This window comes from Pseudorca crassidens, chromosome 3 (genome assembly GCF_039906515.1).
Source record: "Pseudorca crassidens isolate mPseCra1 chromosome 3, mPseCra1.hap1, whole genome shotgun sequence".
In the NCBI taxonomy this organism is placed as follows: Eukaryota; Metazoa; Chordata; class Mammalia; order Artiodactyla; family Delphinidae; genus Pseudorca; species Pseudorca crassidens.
This window is the reverse complement of record NC_090298.1, coordinates 47,459,946-47,480,436: the sequence shown is the minus strand read 5'-3', so window position 1 is coordinate 47,480,436 and position 20,491 is coordinate 47,459,946. Positions and strand designations below refer to the sequence as shown.

General features: G+C 35.4%; 1 protein-coding gene across 10 annotated transcripts in view; it reads left to right on the top strand.

Moving 5' to 3' along the window:
* The window catches only part of PDE4D (phosphodiesterase 4D), a 1,449,034-nt gene that overhangs the window by 178,286 nt on the left and 1,250,257 nt on the right, over window positions 1-20,491 (top strand). For 5 of the 10 annotated variants that reach the window (XM_067730734.1, XM_067730735.1, XM_067730736.1 and 2 more), the window contains one exon: window positions 3,911-4,056. The exons of the other annotated variants lie outside the window; for them this stretch is intronic. The gene's annotated coding sequence lies outside the window, so the exon portion shown is untranslated. The remainder of the gene's footprint in view (window positions 1-3,910; window positions 4,057-20,491) is intronic. 10 annotated transcript variants of the gene reach the window in all.

Here is a 20,491-nt window from a genome sequence, read left to right as displayed (position 1 = left end):
CAAAATACGACAACAGTGAAGTTTGCCCCAATGATCGACTCTTCCCTTCATGGACGTTTTCTCTGTAGCATGCAGTACTGTTTGATAGCATTTTACCCTTTAGAGTCAATCCTCTCAAACCCTGCTGCTGCTTTAGCAGCCAAATTTATTTAATACTGTAAATCCTTTGTTGTAATTTCAATAGTCTTCACCAGGAGTAGATTCCATCTCAAGAAACTACTTTCTTTGCTGATCCATAAGAAGCGATTCCTTGTCCGTTGAAGTTTTATCCGGAGATTGTAGTAATTCAGTCACATCTTCAGGCTCCACTTCTAATTCTAGTTCTCTTGCTGTTTCCACCACATCTGCAGTTACTTCCTCCACTGAAGTCTTGAACCCATCCAAGTCATCCATAAGGTTGGAATCAGCTTCTTCCAAACTTCTGTTAATGTTGATATTTTGACCTCTTCCCATGAATCACGAATGTTCTTAATGGCATCTAGAATGGTAAATCTTTTCCAGAAGGCTTTCTATTTAATTTGTACACATTCATCAGAGGAATCACTATCTATGGCAGTTACAGCCTCACAAAATGGTTATCTTAAATAAGACCTGAAAATCAAAGTTTCTCCTTGGTCCTTGGGCTGCAGAATCGATGTTGTGTTAGCAGGCATGAAAACAACATTAATCTTGTTGTACATCTCCATCAGAGCTCTTGGGTGACTAGGTGCTCAGTCACTGAGCAGTAATCTTTTACTTTTTTTTTTTTTTCGGTACGCGGGCCTCTCACTGTTGTGGCCTCTCCCGTTGCGGAGCACAGGCTCCAGACGTGCAGGCTCAGCGGCCATGGCTCACGGGCCCAGCCGCTCCGCAGCAAGTGGGATCTTTCCAGACCGGGGCACGAACCCACGTCCCCTGCATCGGCAGGCGGACTCTCAACCACTGCGCCACCAGGGAAGCCTGAGCAGTAATTTTTTGAAAGGAGTGGGTAATATTTTTCTGAGCAGTGGGTCTCAACAGTAGGCTTAAAACATTCAGTAAACCATGTTCTAAGTAGATGTGCTGTCATCCAGGTTTTGCAGTTCCATTTATACAGCACAGAGTAGATTTAGTGTAATTCTAAAGGGCCCTAGGATTTTCGGAAAGGGAAATGAGCATTGGCTTCAACTTAAAGTCACCAGCTCTATTAGCCCCTAACAAGAGAGTCAGCTTCTCCTTTGTAGCTTTGAAGCCAGGTGTTGGCTTCTCCCCTCTAGCTATGAAAGTCCTAGGTGGCATCTTCTTCTAATATAAGGCTGTTTCATCTCCATTAAAAATCTGTTGTTCAGTGTAGCCACCTTCATTAATGATCTTGGGTAGATCTTGGTAACTTTCTGCAGCTTCTGCATCAGCACTTGCTGCTTCACCTGGCACATTTGTTATGACGATGGCTTCTTTCCTTAAACCTCACGAGCCAATCTCTGCTAGCTTGAAACTTCTGCAGCTTCCTCACCTCTCTCAGCCTTCATAGAATTAAAGAGTCAGGGCCTTGCTCTGGATTAGGCTTTGGTTTAAGGTAATGCTGTGGCTGATTTGGTTTTCTATCCAGACCACTAAAACTTTCTCCATATCAGCAATAAGTCTGTTTCACTTTCCTATTATCTGCGTGTTCACTGGAGTAGCACTTTTAATTTCCTTCAAGAACTTTTCCTTTGCATTCACAGCTTGGTTAACTGTTGGCTCAGAATCTCCAGCTTTTAGCCTATCTTGGCTTTCCACATGCCTTCCTCACTGAGCTTAATCATTTCTAGCTTTTGATTTAAAGAGAAAGATGTGCGACTCTTTCTTTCACTTGAACCCTTAGAGACCGCTGTAGGGTTATTAATTAGCCTAAATTCAATCTTGTGTCTCAGGGAATAGGGAGGCCTGGGGAGAAGGAGAGAGACAGGGGGACGGCCGGTCAGTGGAGTCAGAATGCACACAACATTTATATTAGATAAAGTTCACCATCTTATATGGGTGTGGTTCATGGCGCCCCAAAACCATTACAAGAGTAACACCAAAGATCACTGATCACTAATCACTGTAACAAGTATAATAATAATGCAGAAGTTTGAAATATTATGAGAATTTCCAAAAGGTGACATAGAGACATGAAGTGAGCAAATGCCCTTGGAAAAATGGTACCGATAGGCCAGGGTTGCCACAAACCTTCAATTTGAAAAAACTCAATATCTGCAAAGCAAAATAAAATGAGGTATGCCTATAGTTCAGCTGTGTGCCTGGGAAGATGTGGGTTTGTTTAGCATCTAGCCAGTCTGTGCTACATGCCCATTGGAGCATCACAGAAGAAATTTACTCCCTCTCCCTCAGTCATGGGCTCTTCAGACTCTAAGCCCTCTGTCCCCCAGGTTAGCCTCCTGATCAGTTCCACCAGGAATCATTCCTATGTGATCATTCCCAAAACTTCTACCACCATGGCCATCATTTTTAGCGAACATTTTTGGTTTTTATTTTTCTTCTTGAAATGAGGTGTTCACAATGTAATTCTCTGGATGGGATCCAAAAAAGGCTGCTAAAGTGGGATTATTGTTTTGTTTGATTTAATAACTGTAAGGTCAAAGAGAGGGCCAATGTTGGGAAGACTTCCCATTGAGAGGCAGATAATGGAAATCCACAAAGAAGAGCATTTGAAGGATGAAGGGGGTCTCCAGGATGCCATTCCAATAGGGCAGCTGAATCAAGCATTAGTGGTTATAGATTATTCTTACCTACTTCTCAAGGAAGAAAAAAAGCACACACACTCACAAATCAACCAGTTCATTTCTATAAACCTTAATGTAAACTCAAGGAGAAGAAAGAAGTGCTCTCAAATAATATTACATTTGTGTTAGATTTTGGATTTAAATAGAAAAAAAAAACAACACCGTATTTAAAATCTTTTTAGGGGTTTCCCTCGTGGTGCAGTGGTTAAGAATCCACCTGCCAATGCAGGGGACACGGGTTTGAGCCCTGATCCAGGAAGATCCCACATGCCACAGAGCAACTAAGCCCGTGTGCCACAACTACTGAGCCTGCTTTCTAGAGCCCACAAGCCACAACTACTGAAGCCCGTGTGCCACAACTACTGAAGCCCGCACGCCTAGAGCCCATGCTCCACAACAAGAGAAGCCACCGCAATGAGAAGCCCGAGCACCACAACGAAGAGTAGCCCCTATTTGCCGCAACTAGAGAAAAGCCCGCGCACAGCAACGAAGACCCAATGCAGCCAAAAAAAAAAAACTTTTTATCATGATGTTAACCAGTCCACCAGTCTTACCTAGTGACCAAAGTGTTGTATTCAATAATCTAGCCAGTAATCAACATGGTTGTAGGATATATAACGAGTTAGCATTGCTTTGTGGGACTAAAAGTTGTCGCCTTACATTTTCACCTCCATTAGATGTGGCACCATCGATGTCTTACATTTCAACATATCCCAGTGGCCTGAGAGTCCTGGATATCTTCATCTAGTAACCCTATGAAGACAGAAAGAATGTATCTTTTCTTTTGCAATAGCTGTGCTTTCACTGTTCTCTGCTGAGAAATATTATAACCCCAAGCAAGTGTGCATTCTTATCGGAGTAAAGAATTGATTGAAAATAATTTATCTATTTCTAAATTTCAAGAAGAAGAGAGAAAGCCCATGGATCTTTCTCTGCATCTAATCTACCAATGTGCTTACCTATTTCAAATGTTTTTTCCTAAATTGATTTGTAACGTCAAGGTTTCAGAGTACAGGTTTTCGTTTGTTCAATTGTTTATGGCTAGACTCGTGAACAGTGACTACCACACTTCTATTCTTCTATAAATGTGGTGCTCTTGGGTGTTGCCGTTGTAGGAAACTGAATTCATTGTAATTAGAATTCAAATTTAATTTCCTATTACAATTCCTGTCTCTTCTTGTCCCCAGGTTGTCTCTCAGGGGGAAGATGCTGAAGGAGGGCAAAAACAACATTTATCAATTTGTGTATTAGTGGCTTTTCTGCGGATTCTCCCCAAATAAGATTTAAGTGATATTAACGGATTCTCACCAAGCACTTTAGAATAAACAAAACAGTGAGTATCTAGGCAGAAAGCCATGTACTTTCAGATCTCAATATGTTTATAAGACATGAAGACAGAAACAACATAAATAGCTATTCTACTTGGTTGTCATCTGCCAAGTTACTATTTTTCAGAGAAGAGTTTAACCATAGCTACATCACTGAGAGGAAGAATGGTAGAATACTGAGGGCTAATGTTGATAATGGTGGGGTAGGTTTGTTACCTAGAAAATAAGATTGAGAGTCAAGGGGAATTTTCAATTTTGAATCCCTCAGCTCTGTCACAGGGCATTTGTTTTGCTGTCTGAATGCTCTTTGGGCATCTGGGAGAAAAATGGTTAAAAAGAATACAGATGCAGTTTTCTTCTTTGGCTCTTTCCATAGTACCATAATTATGAACCATGCTGAGTTATGGTGTAACATTCATTGGAGAGTATCCTAAACTGCACTTTGAACACATTTTGCATCTGTGGCATCTTTTAGAAACACAAGCCGTTGTGGGGTTTCTGGCTTTTCTTTTTATATGATGGGTTGATAATCTTATAACGGCATTAGTTTTGTGACCAATTACCAAAGATTTGTTATTATTATTATTTTTTTAAAAATTGGACTATTGTTAAATGTCTACAGCAAGGTTAAAACCAGCTCCAGATGAGTGTGGGATAGAATAGTTTAGAAACTTCCTCTCCTGGATATTTGGTACTGCAGAATTCAACAAGGAATATTGGACACTTCTCAAAATAAAATTAATTTAAATTCAGTTTCACAAAATGTTATATTATAGAAAAAATTGAAAAAAAAGGTTAGTTGGAAAGTCAAACATGATAGAGTTTGGAAATTACTGGACTTTTGGATTTAAAAGTATTTCTCATATGTTGAGGCAGAATTTATATTCTCTTTTTCTCTATAGCATTTTATGAGATTAAATATTCCTTCTCTTCTACATAAATAGAATAGAAACATCTCTATTTTTTAAGTGTCGTGAAAACAAGAAATGACATCTGAACAAAAAGATTTCTTTATCGATTTCTCCTTGCTATATTATTTTGGTTAATTTTGGGGGGTATGATCTGTGGGGACATTGTGATTATTCTCTTTTCTAAGCTAGTGTGATGCTGGGACAGTGGCAAATGAGGGATGAGGAGGAAGGAAAAGGATGGAAGTGAAGACAGGGTTGATGCACATATGTGGTCCCAGGGGCATGGTCGATGAGCTGCTTGATTTCAAATGGTTGGTCTGGCTGAATTTGGAGGCTAGCCTCTGGAACTTTGCCTCTCCCCTTGTGACTTGAATACTTGCAGGACACGTACATGCCATTTTTCTTCATAATGTTGTGATTCACCTAAACCTTCTTCAGTGATTTGAAATGTCACATTTTCTTACAGTAAAATTTTATACTATAAATATTTAGCATATTTATCTTCGGCAGCTAATCTTTTTCTTTCAATCCTTTATCTTTCTTGTCTGGAGCTAATATATATTCATTGCTATAGTTTCTAATATGCTTTATTGTCTAGAATGGCTTATCTTCCATTATAGCTTTTTCCTTTGATATTTTAAGGAAAAGAATTACTATGAAAAATAATTCTGCCTCTGTCTTATTGTTTTAAGTATTTAGAACTCTTATTTAGTTTTGACTTTTTTCTTAATTGGATTTTATATAAATATTTTACTTATGTTTTCATTCTAATAAAAGTAAGATATCTTTAAAAAAAATCATTGTCAGGTTTGGTATCAGGTTTATAATATTTAGGTAAAATGGGTATGGTAGCCTTTCATGTTTATCTATGTTGTGAGATGTAGCGTAATTTTAAAATAATTTGCTTCTTAAATAATCTGTACCTTTTTCCTTTTTTTAAAGATAGATTTTCCAAAAGCTTTTAATGCTATATATGTGTTCTATTATATTTTGGTTGCTATTTCTTTCTAGATCACTTTTGTTAATTTATATTTTCTTACATTATTGTCTGCATCAGGATTATCATGTTAATCAAAATGGGGTCGTATATACTGTTCTTTTATGATATTTTCAATCTTATTTGGCTTTATCTACCTTGTAATTTTCAATGAAATTTGAATTTTTTCTTTCTTGCTTAGCTTTGGTTTTACTTACTTCATTGCTCTTTTTAAAAAAAAATATTGAGGTAATATTGGTTTATAACATTATAGACGTTTCATGTGCACAGCATTATATTTCTACTTCTATATACACTACAGTGGGTTCACCAATAAAAATTTAGTTTCCATCCATCGCTGTACAATTGATCTCCTTTACCCATTTTATGCTCCTCCCCCTATCCCTTACCCTCTGGTAACTACCACTCTGTTCTCTGTATTTAAGTGTTTATTTTTATTTGTTCATTTATTTATTTTGTTTGTTTGGTTTTTACATTCCACATACAAATGAAATCATACAGTATTTGTCTTTCTCTGTCTGACTTATTTCACTTAGCATAGTACCCTCAAGGTCTATCCATGTCACAAATGGCAAGATTTCCTCTTTTTAATGGCTGAGTCATATTGCATTTTGTGTGTGTGTGTATATATACACACATGTATATGTGTGTTATATATTATTATGTATGTATATATATTATATATATTATATAGTATATAATATATAAACACACACATATACACACACACACACCACATCTTCTTTACCCATTCATCCATTCAGGGCACTTATGTTGCTTCCATATCTTGGCTATTGTAAATAATACTGTGATGAACATAGCAATGCAGATGCCTTTTTGAATTAGTGTTTTCATATTTTTTGGATAAATACCCAGAAGTGGAATTCCTGGATCATATGGTAATTCTCTTATTAATTTTTTGAGGACTCTCCATACTGTTTTCCATAGTGGCTGCACCAACTTACATTCCCACCAAGAGTGCATGAGGTTTCCTTTTTTCTCCACATCTTAGCCAACACTTGTTATTTCTTGCCTTTTTGATAATAGCTATTCTAACAGGTGTGAAGAGATATCTCGTGATTTTGATTTGCATTTCCATAATAATTAGTGATGTTGAACACCTTTTCATGTGCCTGTTGGCCATCTGTATGTCTTCTTTGGAAAAAATGTCTACTCAACTCCTTTGCCCATTTTTTAATCAGGTTGCTTTTTTTTTGTTATTGGCTTGTATGAATCCTTTATATATCTTGGATATTAATCTATATCAGATAAATGATTTATAGATATCTTCTCCCATTGGATAGGTTGTGTTTTCATTTTGTTGATAGTTTCCTTTGTTGTGCAAAATCTTTTTAGTTTGATGTAGTGCCATTTGTTTATTTTTGCTTTTGTTTCTCTTTCCTAAGGAGACATATCTAGTAAGGTATTGCTAAAACTGATGTCAAAGAGCATACGGCCTATGTTTTTTCCTAGGATTATGGTTTCAGGTCTTACATTCAAGTCATTAATCCATTTTGAATTGATTTTTGTGTATGGTGAGAGATAGTTTTGTAGTTTCATTTTCTTGCATGTGGCTGTTGTTTTTCCAACATCATTTATTGAAGAGACTGTCCTTTCTCCATCATATGTTCTTTGCTCCTTTGTCATAAATTAATTGTTTATATATGTGTGGGTTTATTTTTGGGCTCTCAATTCTGTTCCTTTGATCTATATATCTGTTTTTCTGCCAGTATCTTGCTGTTTTGATTACTGTGCCTTTGTGATATAGTTTGAAATCAGGGAGTGTGCTACCTCCAGCTTTATTTTTTCCCTCAGGATTGCTTTAGCTATTTGGGGTCTTTTATGGTTCCATATAAATTTTAGAATTTTTTGGTTCTATTTCTGTGAAAAATGTTCTTTGGATTTTGGTCAAGATTGCACTGAATCTGGGCCTCCCTGGTGGCGCAGTGGTTGAGGGTCTGCCTGCTGATGCAGGGGACACGGGTTTGTGCCCCGGTCCGGGAAGATCCCACATGCTGCGGGGCGGCTGGGCCCGTGAGCCATGCCGCTGAGCCTGCGTATCTGGAGCCTGTGCTCCGCAACGGGAGAGGCCGCGGCAGTGAGAGGCCCGCGTACTGCAAAAAAACAAAAACAAAAACAAAAACAAACAAACAAACAAAAAGATTGCACTAAATCTGTAGGTTGTTTAAGGTAATATGGACATTTTAACAATGTTAATTCTTCCAATCCATGAGCACGAGATATCTTTCTATTTATTTTTGTCTTCTTCAGTTCTTCCAACAATGTCTTGCAGATTTCAGATTACAGGTCTTCCACCTCCTTGGTTAAATTTATTTCTAGGTATTTTACTCTCTTTGTTATGATTGTAAATGAGATTGTTTTCTTACTATCTCTTTCTGCTAGCTCATTGTTAGTGTATAGAAATACAACAGATTTTTGTATATTGATTTTATCCCCCACAACTTTACTGTGTTTATTATTTCTAATAGTTTTTTGGTGGAGTCTGTAGAGTTTTCTATATATAAAATGATATCATCCACAAATAGTGACAGTTTTACTTCTTCCTTTTCAATTTGGATGCCTTTTATTTCTTTTTCCTTCCTAATTGCTCTGGCCAGGACTTCTAATACTATGTTGATAAGAATGGCAGTAGTGGGTATCCTTGCCTTTTTCCTGATTTTAGAGGAATAGCTTTTGGTGTTCATCATTGAGTATGATATTAGCTGTGGGTTTGTCATATATGGCCTTTATTATACTGAGGCATGTTTCTGCTGTACCCATTTTATTGAAAGTTTATTATAAATGGGTGTTGAATTTTGTCAAATACTTTTTCTGCATCTGTTGAGATGATCTGATGGTTTTTATCTCATTGCCCTTTTTTCTTCTTTTATTTTTATTAATTCATTTTTCTAATTTTCCTTAGGGTTATTTTATTGATCCTTTTCTATCTTATTTAATGAATATCTGGTTCTGTGTTTATTTTTATTGATTCATTACTGCTATTTTTCTTAGGGTTATTTTATTGAACTTTATTGATCTCCTCTAGTTTATTGAGTTGAATATCTTGTTCTTTGATTTTCATTCATTTAAAAAAAAAATGACTCCAAATATCATGATTTTTTCCCCATTGAGTACAGCTTTTATCACAATCATCAGCTTTTATATAAGATTTTCTAATTGTTCCTAATGTTAAAATAATTTGTAATTGAAATTTTCATTTTTTCTTTAGTCTGTGCCATTTAGGAATGCTTTATTTTAAAATTTGCCTTTTATGTGTTTTTATTTTAAGGTTATCTTCTGATACTAATTTCTGTTATGTTTTTGTGTATCTGATTCACATACTTGTGCATTCTGTGAGCAAATAGATGGTCTACTTAATTTCTATATTTTATAACTCTGGGATATTTTTATCTACCCCTAATATATAAACTTTTTTTCTTTTTTCAGCTTTATTGAAGTATAATTGACAAAATCCTAATATATTTAATTGTACATTGTGATGATTTTATATATGTATATGTTGTGAAAGGATTCTCATAATCAGGTTAATTAACACATCCATCACATATTTACCCCTTCTGCGCGTGTGTGTGTGAGAATGCTTAAGATCTACTCTCTTAGCTAACCTTAATTATAGAATACAGTATGGTCAACTATTGTCACCATGCTATACGTTAGATCCTTGAACCTTGTTCATCTTATAAATGAAAATTTGTACCCTTTTACCAACTTTTCCCTATGTTTCCACCCCTCAGTCCCTGGCAACTAATATTCTACTTTCTGTTTCTATGAGTTTAAGTTTTTAATAAAGATTCCACATATAAGTGATACCATGCAGTATTTATATTCCTTTGTCTAGCTTATTTCACCTAGCATAATGCCCCCCATGTTGTCACAAATAGCAGGATTTCCTTTTTCTTAAGGCTGAAAAATATTCCTCTGTGTGTGTGTGTGTGTGTTTGTGTATCACATTTTCTTTATCCATTTGTTGATGGACACTTAAGTTGTTTTCAAACCTTGGTTATCATGAATAATACTGCAATAACATGGTACAGATATATTTTGAAGATAATGATTTCATTTCCTTTGGATATATACTCAGAAGTGGGATTTCTGGATCATTTTGTAGTTCATTTTAAATTTTTTGAGGAACCTCCATACTGTTTTCCATAGTGTCTGTACCAGTTTACATTCCCATCAACAGTGCACAACTGTTCCCTCTTTGCATTTTCACCAGCGTTTGTTATCACTAATTTTTCTTTTAAATAGTAGACACTTTAACAAATTTAAGGTGTTATCTCATTGTGATTTTGATTTGAATTTCCCTGATGATTAGTAACGTGAATGTACCTGTTGGCCACTTGTATGTCTTCTTTGGAAAAAATGTATATTTAAGTCCTCTGCCCATTTTTTAATTGGGTTATTATTATTATTTTTTGCTATTGAGTTATATGAGATCTTTATATATTTTAGATATTAACCCCTTATCAGATATAAGGATTACAAATATTTTCTCCCTTTCCATATGTTTCCTTTTCATTTTGTCAATGGTGTCTTTTGCTGTGCTGAAGTTTTTTAGTTTGATGTAGTCTCACTTCTTGATTTTTGCTTTTGCTACTTGTGCTTTTGCTGTTGTATCCAAAACAATCATTGCCAAAATCAGTGTTAAGGAGAATTTTCCCTAATTTTTTTCTAGGAATTTTATAGCTTCAGGTACTACTTTAAAGTCTTTAATCCATTTTGAGTTGATTTTTGTGAATGGGATAAGATAGTGGTAAAGTTTCATTCTTTTGTGTGTTCCTGTTTTCCCAGCACCATTTATTAAAGAGACAGTCCTTTCCTCATTGCGTGTTCTTGGCTCCCTTATCAAATATTAGTTAATCAATATGCATGGGTTTATTTATCAGTTTTCAATTCTTTTCCATTGGTCTTTGTACCTGTTTTTATGTTAGTACCATACTACTTTGATTAGTATAGCTTTGTAATGTAAGTTGAAATCAGGAAGCGTGATGCTTCCAGCTTTGTTCTGTTTCTCAGAATTGCTGTAGCTATTTGGGGCCTTTTGTGGTTTCATACACATTTTTTCTCTTTTTTTAAGCAGTACCATTAGTATTTTGATAGAGATTTCAGTAAATCTATAGGTGACTGTAACATTGACATTTTAACAGAAATACTTTGCTTGAATTTTCAAATTATTTTTTCACTTCAATTTCCTTCATCATTGTTTTATAGTTTTCAGTATATAGATCTTTCACCTCACTGATTAACTTTATTCCTAAGTATATTATTGTTTTTGATGCTATTTTAAATGGGACTGTGTTATTTTATTTCTTTCTTCATTAGTTCATTATTAGTGTATACAATCACAACTTATTTTTGTATGTTGTTTGTATTCTGAAATTTTACTGAATTTGTCAGTGCTAATAGTTTTTCGTGGAGTTTTTAGGATTTTCTATATATAAGATTATGTCATCTGAAAACAGAAATTTTTACTTCTTCCTTTCCAATTTGAATGCCTTTTGTTTATTTTTTTCTTCCCTAATGGCTCTGACTAGGACTTTAGTACATTGAAGAATAGAAGTAGTGGAAGTGGGCACCCTTGTTTTGTTCCTGATCTTAGAGGAAACACTTTCCACCTTTCAACATTCAGTATCATGTTAGCTGTGAGCTTGTTATATATGAGCTTTATTATGTTGAGGTATATTCCTTCTATATCCATTCTGTTCAGAGTTTTTATTATGAAAGTCTGTTGAATTTTTCTACATCTATTGAGATGATTATATGATTTTTATCCTTCATTTTGTTAATGTGTATCACACTGATTTGCAGATGTTGAACTATCTTTGCACCACTGGAATAAATCCCACTTGATCATGGTGTATGATCTTTTTAATATGCTACTGAATCTGGTTTGTTGGTATTTTAAGAATTTTTATATCAGATTCATTAGGATTATGGCCTGTAATTTTATTTTCTTATAGTGTTCTTATTTGGTATTCTTATTTGGTATTAGGGTAATGCTTGCCTAGTAAAATGAGTTTGGGAATGTTTTCTCCTCTTCAATTTTTTGGGAGAGTTTGAGAAGGATTGGAATTAATTCCTCTTTAAATATGTGGTAGAATTCATCAATAAAACCATATGGTCCTGGATTTTTCTTTGTTGAGAGGTTTTTGATTACTAATTTATCTTCATTCATTATTTTCTCTTCTGGTTTTCTATTTCTTCATGACTTAGTTTTGGTAGGTTTTGTGTTTCTAGGAATTTATATGTTTCTTCTAGGGTATACAATTTGTTGGTGTATAATTGTTCATGGTAGTTTCTTATGATTCTTTGTATCTGTGGTATCAGTTATAATGTCTCCGCTTTCATTTCTGATTTTATATATTTGAACATTATCTCTTTTTCTCTTAGTCCAGCTAAATGTTTGTCAATTTTGTTTGTCTTTTAGAAAACCACCTCTTAGTTTTGTTGATATTTTATATTGTTTTTCTGGTCTCTATTCATTTGTTTCTTTTCTGATCTTTTTTATGTCTTCCACTGACTTTGGGTTAGTTTGTTGTTCTTTTTCCGATTCCTTGAGTTGTAAAGTTATGTTGTTTGAGAACATTCTTATTTCTTAATGTAGGCCTTTATTGCTATAAGCTTCTCTCTTAGAACTGCTTTTGCTGTATCCCATATGTTTTGGTATGTTGTGTTTTCATTTTCTTTTGTTTGGAGATATTTTTTGATTTCCCTTTTGATTTCTTCTTTGATTCATTGGTTATATAGGCATGTGTCATTTAACTTCCACATATTTGTGATCTTTTCAGTTTTTCTTCTGTTATTGATTTTTAGCTTTATACCATTGTGGCTGGAAATGATACTTGGTATGATTTAATCCTCTTATATTTGCTAAGTCTTATTTTGTGACTTAACATATAATCTATCCTGGAGAATGTTCCATGTGTGCTTAATAAAAATGTGTATTCTCTCTACCTCTATACTTTATTTACTGCTAATAACCCTTATAATACTTTTTCAGACTTAAAACAAATAAAACCTTGCAATATATAGGATGGTCATTTACTTTCAGTTTACTAAAACCATTTTTGGTTGGTATTTCAATGTATATAACCTCTATTCTAGTCACAATTTGAAAATTAAATTGTAGAATTGTGGAAATGATTTTATATTTACTTTATTTTCGAAGCTATGTGAAACTTCTCAGAGGTAGAGGAGAAAGGAATCTTACAGGTCCATCATTGTAATGGGAAGCCATCTTAAAAATAGATATATGTGTGACTGCTGGGGAGAGGAACTGGACTTTAAATTGCCTGGTAAAACCTAATCAGCTTCTAAAATTTGGAGGGAAATTTCCCCCTTCAGATGTAATTATAGGAAAGTATATTGAGATTTGCATTTCAGATCCTGGAGGGATGCACATACTCTGTTTTTGTTTGTTTGTACTTTAAATTCATAAAAAACATGGTAACCAAACATCAGACAGTCTTGTAAATCTTGTCTGAAATGTGACTATTATTCCTAGGTAGCAAAGAGTTATGACTCATTGAGAAATCTAGACTATATATTGTGACAATTATTGTATCAATATAACTTCTTAGGAAGTGTATCCTGTGAGCCAGGATAATAAATCACAACTGAGACCCCAGGGGAAAAAAAAAAGAATGTGTATTCTGCTGCTGTTGGATGGAATGTTTTGTATATGTCTGTTGGGTCCATTTGACCTATAGTGTTTTTCCAGTCTGCTGTTTCCTTATAGATTTTCTGTCTGGATGATCTATCCGTTGTTGAAAGTGGGATATTGAAACCCTAGGCTGTTATTGTGTTATTGTCTATTTCTCCCTTCAGATCTGTTAGATTTGCTTAACACGTTTAGATGCTCCAATGTTGGGTGCATATAGATTTACAGTTGCTACATTCTCTTAATGAATCACCCCCTTTATCATTATGTGATGACCTTCTTTGTCTCTTATAACAGTTTTTGACTTAAAGTTTCTTTTTTCTGATATAAGTATAGTTACCCCCACTTTATTTGGTTTCCTTTTGCATGGAATAACTTTTTCACTTTGAGCCTTTCTGTCCTTTCACTTTGAGCTTTTCTGTCCTTTCACTTTTGTTCTTGAAACTGAAATTAGTCTCTAATAGGCAGCATACAGTTAGGTCTTATTTTTCTTTTTAATCTATTCAGCTATTCAGTGCCTTTTGATTAGAGAATTTAATTCATTTACATTTGAAGTAATTATTGATAGGCAAGGACCTACTAATGCCATTATTAATAGTTTTCTGGATGTTATATAGTTTCCTGTATCTTTCTTCCTCTCTTGCTGTTTTCCTTTGTGAATTGTTGATTTTCTGAAGTTCTATGTTTGATTCCCTTCTTTTTTAATTTTATGTATCTACTGTAGGTAATTGCTTTGTGCTTTATGAGGTGTACATAAAACATCTTATAGATATAACAGCCTGTCTTAAACTGATAACTACTTAACTTTGATTGCATATAAAAACTCAACACTTTTGCTCTCCACACCTATATTTTATGTTTTTGATGTCTCAGCTTACCTCATTTTATTCTGTATATCCATAAACAAATTATTTTAACAATACCTATTTTTAATACTTACGTCCTTAAACCTTTATACTAGAGTTAAGTAATTAATACAGCACTATATTACAGTATTAAGGTTTCTGAATTTGACTATATACTGTTAACCCTTAAACAACATAGGTTTGAACTGTATGGGTCAATTTACACATGGATATTTTTCAATAGTAAATACTACAGTACTCTATGGTTCATGATTCATTGAATCTGCCAGTGCAGAGAAATGTCAGATAAAACGGCTGATTATAAGTTATATGTGGACTACCCACCCCACCATCATTCGAGGGTCAACTGTACTTACTTTTATCATTGTGTTTTATATTTTCATAAGCTGTCTTGTTACTTAATAGCATTTTAAAATTTTAGCTTGAAGAACTCCTTTAAGCATTTCTTGTAAGGCAGATCTAGCAGTCAAGAATTCTCTCAACTTTTGTTTGTTTGGGTGAGTTTTTATCTGTCCTTTATTTCTGAAGGGCATCTTTGCTGGGTAAAGCACTCTTGGTTGGCAGTTTTATCTTTCAGCAATTTGAATATATTATCCCACTTTTTCCTGGCCTGCTGAGAAATCTGCTGGTAGCCTTATAGGAGTCCCTTATATATGAGAACATTTTTTCTCTTACTGCTTTAAATTTTTTTTCTTTCTCTTTGATTTTAGGCAGTTTTATTGTAATATTTCTTGAAGAAGATTGTTTTGAATTGAAATTTTGGGGAGACTTATGAGCTTAATGAACTTGGATGTCCAAATAACTTCCCAGTTTTGAGAAGCTCTCAACCTTTGTTTCTTTAAAGAAGCTTTGTGCCTCTTTCTGTTCTGCTGGGACTCTCATAACACATACATTGATTCTCTTAATGGCATTTTGTGGATCATATAGGCTTTCTTTTTTTTTTGTATTTTATTTATTTATTTTTTAAAACAACTTTATTGGAGTATAATTGCTTTACAATGGTGTGTTAGTTTCTGCTGTATAACAAAGTGAATCAGCTATACATATACATGTATCCCCATATCTCCTCCCTCTTGCATCTCCCTCCCACCCTCCCTATTCCACCCCTGTAGGTGGACACCAAGCACTGAGCTAATCTCCCTGTACTATGCGGCTGCTTCCCACTAGCTATCTATTTTACATTTGGTAGCGTATATATGTCCATGCCACTCTCTTACTTCGTCCCATCTTACGCTTACCACTTCCCATGTCAAGTCCGTTCTCTACATTGTGTCTTTATTCCTGTCCTGCCCCTAGGTTTTTCAGAACCATGTTTCTTTTTTTAGATTCCATATATATGTGTTAGAATACGGGATTTGTTTTTCTCTTTCTGACTTACTTCACTCAGTATGACAGACTCTAGGTCCATCTACCTCATTACAAATAACTCAATTTCGTTTCTTTTTATGGCTGAGTAATACTCCATTGTATATATGTACCACATCTTCTTTATCCATTCATCTGTTGATGGATACTTCACTTTTTTTCATCCTCTTTTCTTTCTTTTTTTTTTTTTTGTTTTTGACTGGATAATTTCAAATGATCTGTCTTCTACCTCACAGATTCTGCTGTTGTTACTGTCTTTTTTTTTTTTCTTCATTTCATTCATTGTATTATTTAGCTCCAGAATTTGTTTGGTTCTTTTTATGATTTACATATCTCTGTTAAACTTCTAATTTTGTGTGTGTATTATTTTCCTGATTCTGTGTTCAATTATCTTTCTGTGTTTTCTTATAGCTCCCTGAGCTTCTTTAAAACAACTATTTTTAATTCTTTATTAGGCAAATTGCAGATCTGTATTTCTTTGGGGTCAGTTTCTGAAAACTTATTGTGTTCCTTTGATGGTGTCATATTTTCTTGATTTTTCATGTTCCTTGAAGTCTGGTATTGCTGTCTTTTCATTTGAAGAAGCAGTTACCTCCTCCAGTCTTTACTGACTGGCTTCAGCAGAGAAATTCTTCCCTTCAGCCCTGGTAGGAATTCCGAGGTTTTCTCAGATCTTTTCTATGGATGTGCCTTCTCCAAATTTCTTGTTCCCTCTTATGAGGAAATTCTAAGGTTGCATGCTTCTCCCAATTCTGCAAAATGAGGCCATGTGCTGACAGCTTCCTATTTGCTTTGTTTATGTTGGTGCTGAATGCTCAGGTTTGTGTATTTTCTCAGAATCCTGCCGTCAGGCTAGCTTTCTACCATGCTAAGCAGCTGTCTGTAAAGGCTCACTCTCACCACCCTTAACCTAGGGACACACACATTAAGCTGGTCTTGGGATGGAGTGTTTGGGTTGGGTTTGTGGAGCACTGGGGGTCTGGTGGGTCAGTTGGGAGAATTTGCAGGCAAGGTGTTCCCGGCAGCTTATGGCAGTTTCCTGATGGAGTTTGTGAAGCGGTTAGTAGGATCTATGTTCCTCTGATACATTCCAATCTGAGACTGTACTCATTCCAATCTCCCAGCTGCCCACTGCCCCCGAGTAGTGCAGTTCATATCTGATTATTCTGAATGGGGTGAGAAAGGGGTCACTTCGGCAGTATCCTGCGTAGTTGGGGAAAGAAGGTGCTCACTCACACATTCTCACTTTCCCCTGTGGGTGAAATCATGGCTGAGAAGGTCTCTCTTGACACTGAGGTGTGCTCAGTGATTGTTGGGAGATGGGTGATGTGGGTAAACTGAAACTGTTTCACTTATCGTCTTCAATGCGTCCAATCTCAATTTTTTCTCTTTTTGCTCCAGCTCTTTGCTGGAACTTCCCCAGTGAAATCCTGGACTTCCACAAGAGCTCTCTCATTCCTGGGTTACTGTCAAAATTGTTGTTCTTTTGCGGGAGGATGATAGAAAACTCTTATTCAGCCTTGTTGATGATGTCACCAAAACTAGCATATTTTAAATTTCTTTTGTAGGTAAGGATTTTTAATCTTGCTTGACATGTTACAGATTTTCTTCTTTATTCACTAGTTTAAAAAATGGTAATGTTTAGGTCTTTACTCATTTATTTTAAAGTTAGATATGAAAGATAAAAGGATATTAAAAAAGAAAGATTACAAATAAACTAAAAATAGACTAGACAAATAAATTGATACTGAAGGTGGTGATTTTAAACATTTTTAACTGTTCTATAAGATATCATAGGGAGAAAGAAAAAGGAAACTATAATTGAGAAGAAGTGGAAAATAGAGACTTTACTCTAAAGTAGGTCTTTACTCATTTATCTTTTTCCTGGATGCATGAGACTCCTCTTTCTGAGTTTAGGAAAGTTTTCTTTAAGTATATATATATATATATTTAAACATCTTTATTGGAATATAATTGCTTTACAATGGTGTGTTAGTTTCTGCTTTATAACAAAGTGAATCAGCTTACATATACATATATCCTCATATCTCCTCCCTCTTGCATCTCCCTCCCACCCACTTTCCTTTTCTCACCCCTCTAGGTGGTGACAAAGCACCAAGCTGATCTCCCTGTGCTATGCAGCTGCTTCCCACTAGCTATCTATTTTACCTTTGGTAGTGTATATGTGTCCATGCCACTCTCTCACTTGGTCCCAGCTTACCCTTCCCCCTCCCCGTGTCCTCAAGTCCATTCTCTAACAGGTCTGTGTCTTTATTCCTGTCCTGCTCCTAAGTTCTTCATGACCTTTTTTTTTTTTTTGATTCCACATATATGTGTTAGCGTATGGTATTTGTTTTTCTCTTTCTGACTTACTTCACTCTGTATGATAGACTCTAGGTCCATCCACCTCCCTACAAATGACTCAATTTCGTTTTTTTTAATGGCTGAGTAATATTCCATTGTATATATGTGCCACTTCTTTATCCATTCATCTGTTGATGGACACTTTGGTTGCTTCCATTTCCTGGCTGTTGTAAATAGAGCTGCAATGAACATTGTGGTACATGACTCTTTTTGAATTATGGTTTTCTCAGGGTATATGCCCAGTAGTGGGATTGCTGGGTCGTATGGTAGTTCTATTTGTAGTTTTTGAAGGAACCTCCATACTGTTCTCCATAGTGGCTGTATCAATTTATATTCCCACCAATAGTGCAAGAGGGTTCCCTTTTCTCCACACCCTTTCCAGCATTTATTGTTTGTAGATTTTTTGATGATGGCCATTCTGACTGGTGTGAGGTGATACCTCATTGTAGTTTTGAGTTGCATTTCTCTAATGATTAATGATGTTGAGCATTCTTTCATGTGTTTATTGGCAATCTGTACGTTTTCTTTGGAGAAATGTCTATTTAGGTTTTCTGCCCGTTTTTGGATTGGGTTGTTTGGTTTTTTGATATTGAGCTGCATGACCCATCTCCTAGAGTAATGGAAATAAAAACAAAAATAAACAAATGGGACCTAATGAAACTTAAAAGCTTTTGCACAGCAAAGGACACCATAAACAAGATGAAAAGACAACCGTCAGAATGGGAGAAAATATTTGCAAATGAAACAACTGACAAAGGATTTAAGTATATTTTTGATTATTGTTTCTGTTCCGTTTCTCCGGGCTCTCCTCCAGAAAACACTGATTAACTGTATGTTAATGCTACTCTTTATTTTTTCATCCCTTCTCTATCATATTTTCCTTTTTCTTTTTACCTATGAGATCATACAGAACAGTTAAATAATGCTTAAAACCACCACCTTCAGTATCAATTAATTCTTCTACTCTGTTTTCAATTTCTTTGTAAGCTTTCTTTTTTAATTTTTATTTATTTATTTATTATTATTTTTTTGCGGTACGTGGGCCTCTCACTCTTGTGGCCTCTCCCGTTGTGGAGCACAGGCTCCGGGCACGCAGGCCCAGTGGCCATGTCTCAGGGGCCCAGCCGCTCCACGGCACGTAGGATCTTCCCAGACCGGGGCACGAACCCATGTCCCCTGCATCGGCAGGCGGGCTCTCAACCACTGTGCTACCAGGGAAGCCCTGTAATCTTTCTTTTTTAAAATAATCCTTTCTCTTTTCATGTTACCCTTTTGCCTTTTTAATCTGCCTGGGATCCTCTTGATTTCATCCAGTTTCCTTTTCATAGAGGCCATATTTCTTTGTTCAAAATGAAGATGACAAATTGTTTTCTGAAATTTTCTTTTGGATTCTGCAGTTAGAAAATTTTCAGGAGTTTTCTCTGAAGTTTCAGAACACACTTCTCTTTCCCTTGTTATATGCTTAGTTTTTTTTTCTATTTGATTTTAAGTAATGCCACAAGAATACACAGTTTGAGTGGATTTTCCTTGTTCCAGCTACTTTTCTACATTTTCTACAGTAATGGTGATGCAAACTTCAATGTTAAGTTTATAGTTTAATGGACATTGTTTCTGTTTCAATTAGCATTCCCTGACTGTTTTTATTTAAGATACCTCCCCTCAGTTGTAATTTGGTCTTCTTTCAACTCCCATAGCCTAATTCTTTGTTACTCTAAGGAGAAATTTTACATGATATCTGTAATTCCCCCCAAATCAGGGTTATTTTTCTGTGCCCCATTCACCTGTCCTTTCCACCTCATCCACCAAAGGTTTTACCTATGCAGACTCATCTTTTTAGAACATGTACTGCAGACCTCTCCTCCCTACTTTCTGTTCTTTTTTTTTTCTCTTAAAGATGGTAGAATGGTGAGAGAAAAAATATTTGCCTCACAGAATAATTCCTAAAGCTGAGAACTCTGGGTGCTTCTCTTCTCATAAAGAAAAGAAGGATGTATTTTTAGTTTTCTATGTCTATGAGCCTGGTGATCAGAAGTGAAAATTGGATATGCCATGGTATTACTAAATTCCCTTTAGGGTTTTCAAAGTTAGAATCTATCTATTCCTTCTAGATTATGGAATTGGTTGTCTGTTAGTTTGGTTTTAAAAGGTGTCTTCAGTGGTTTTAGTGATAAGCTGAGAAGAGCAGCATTGAAGGGTGTTAGCCAGAAGCTATTTGAACCTGAACCTCCTATCAGGAAGCTGAGAGAAAAAAACGGA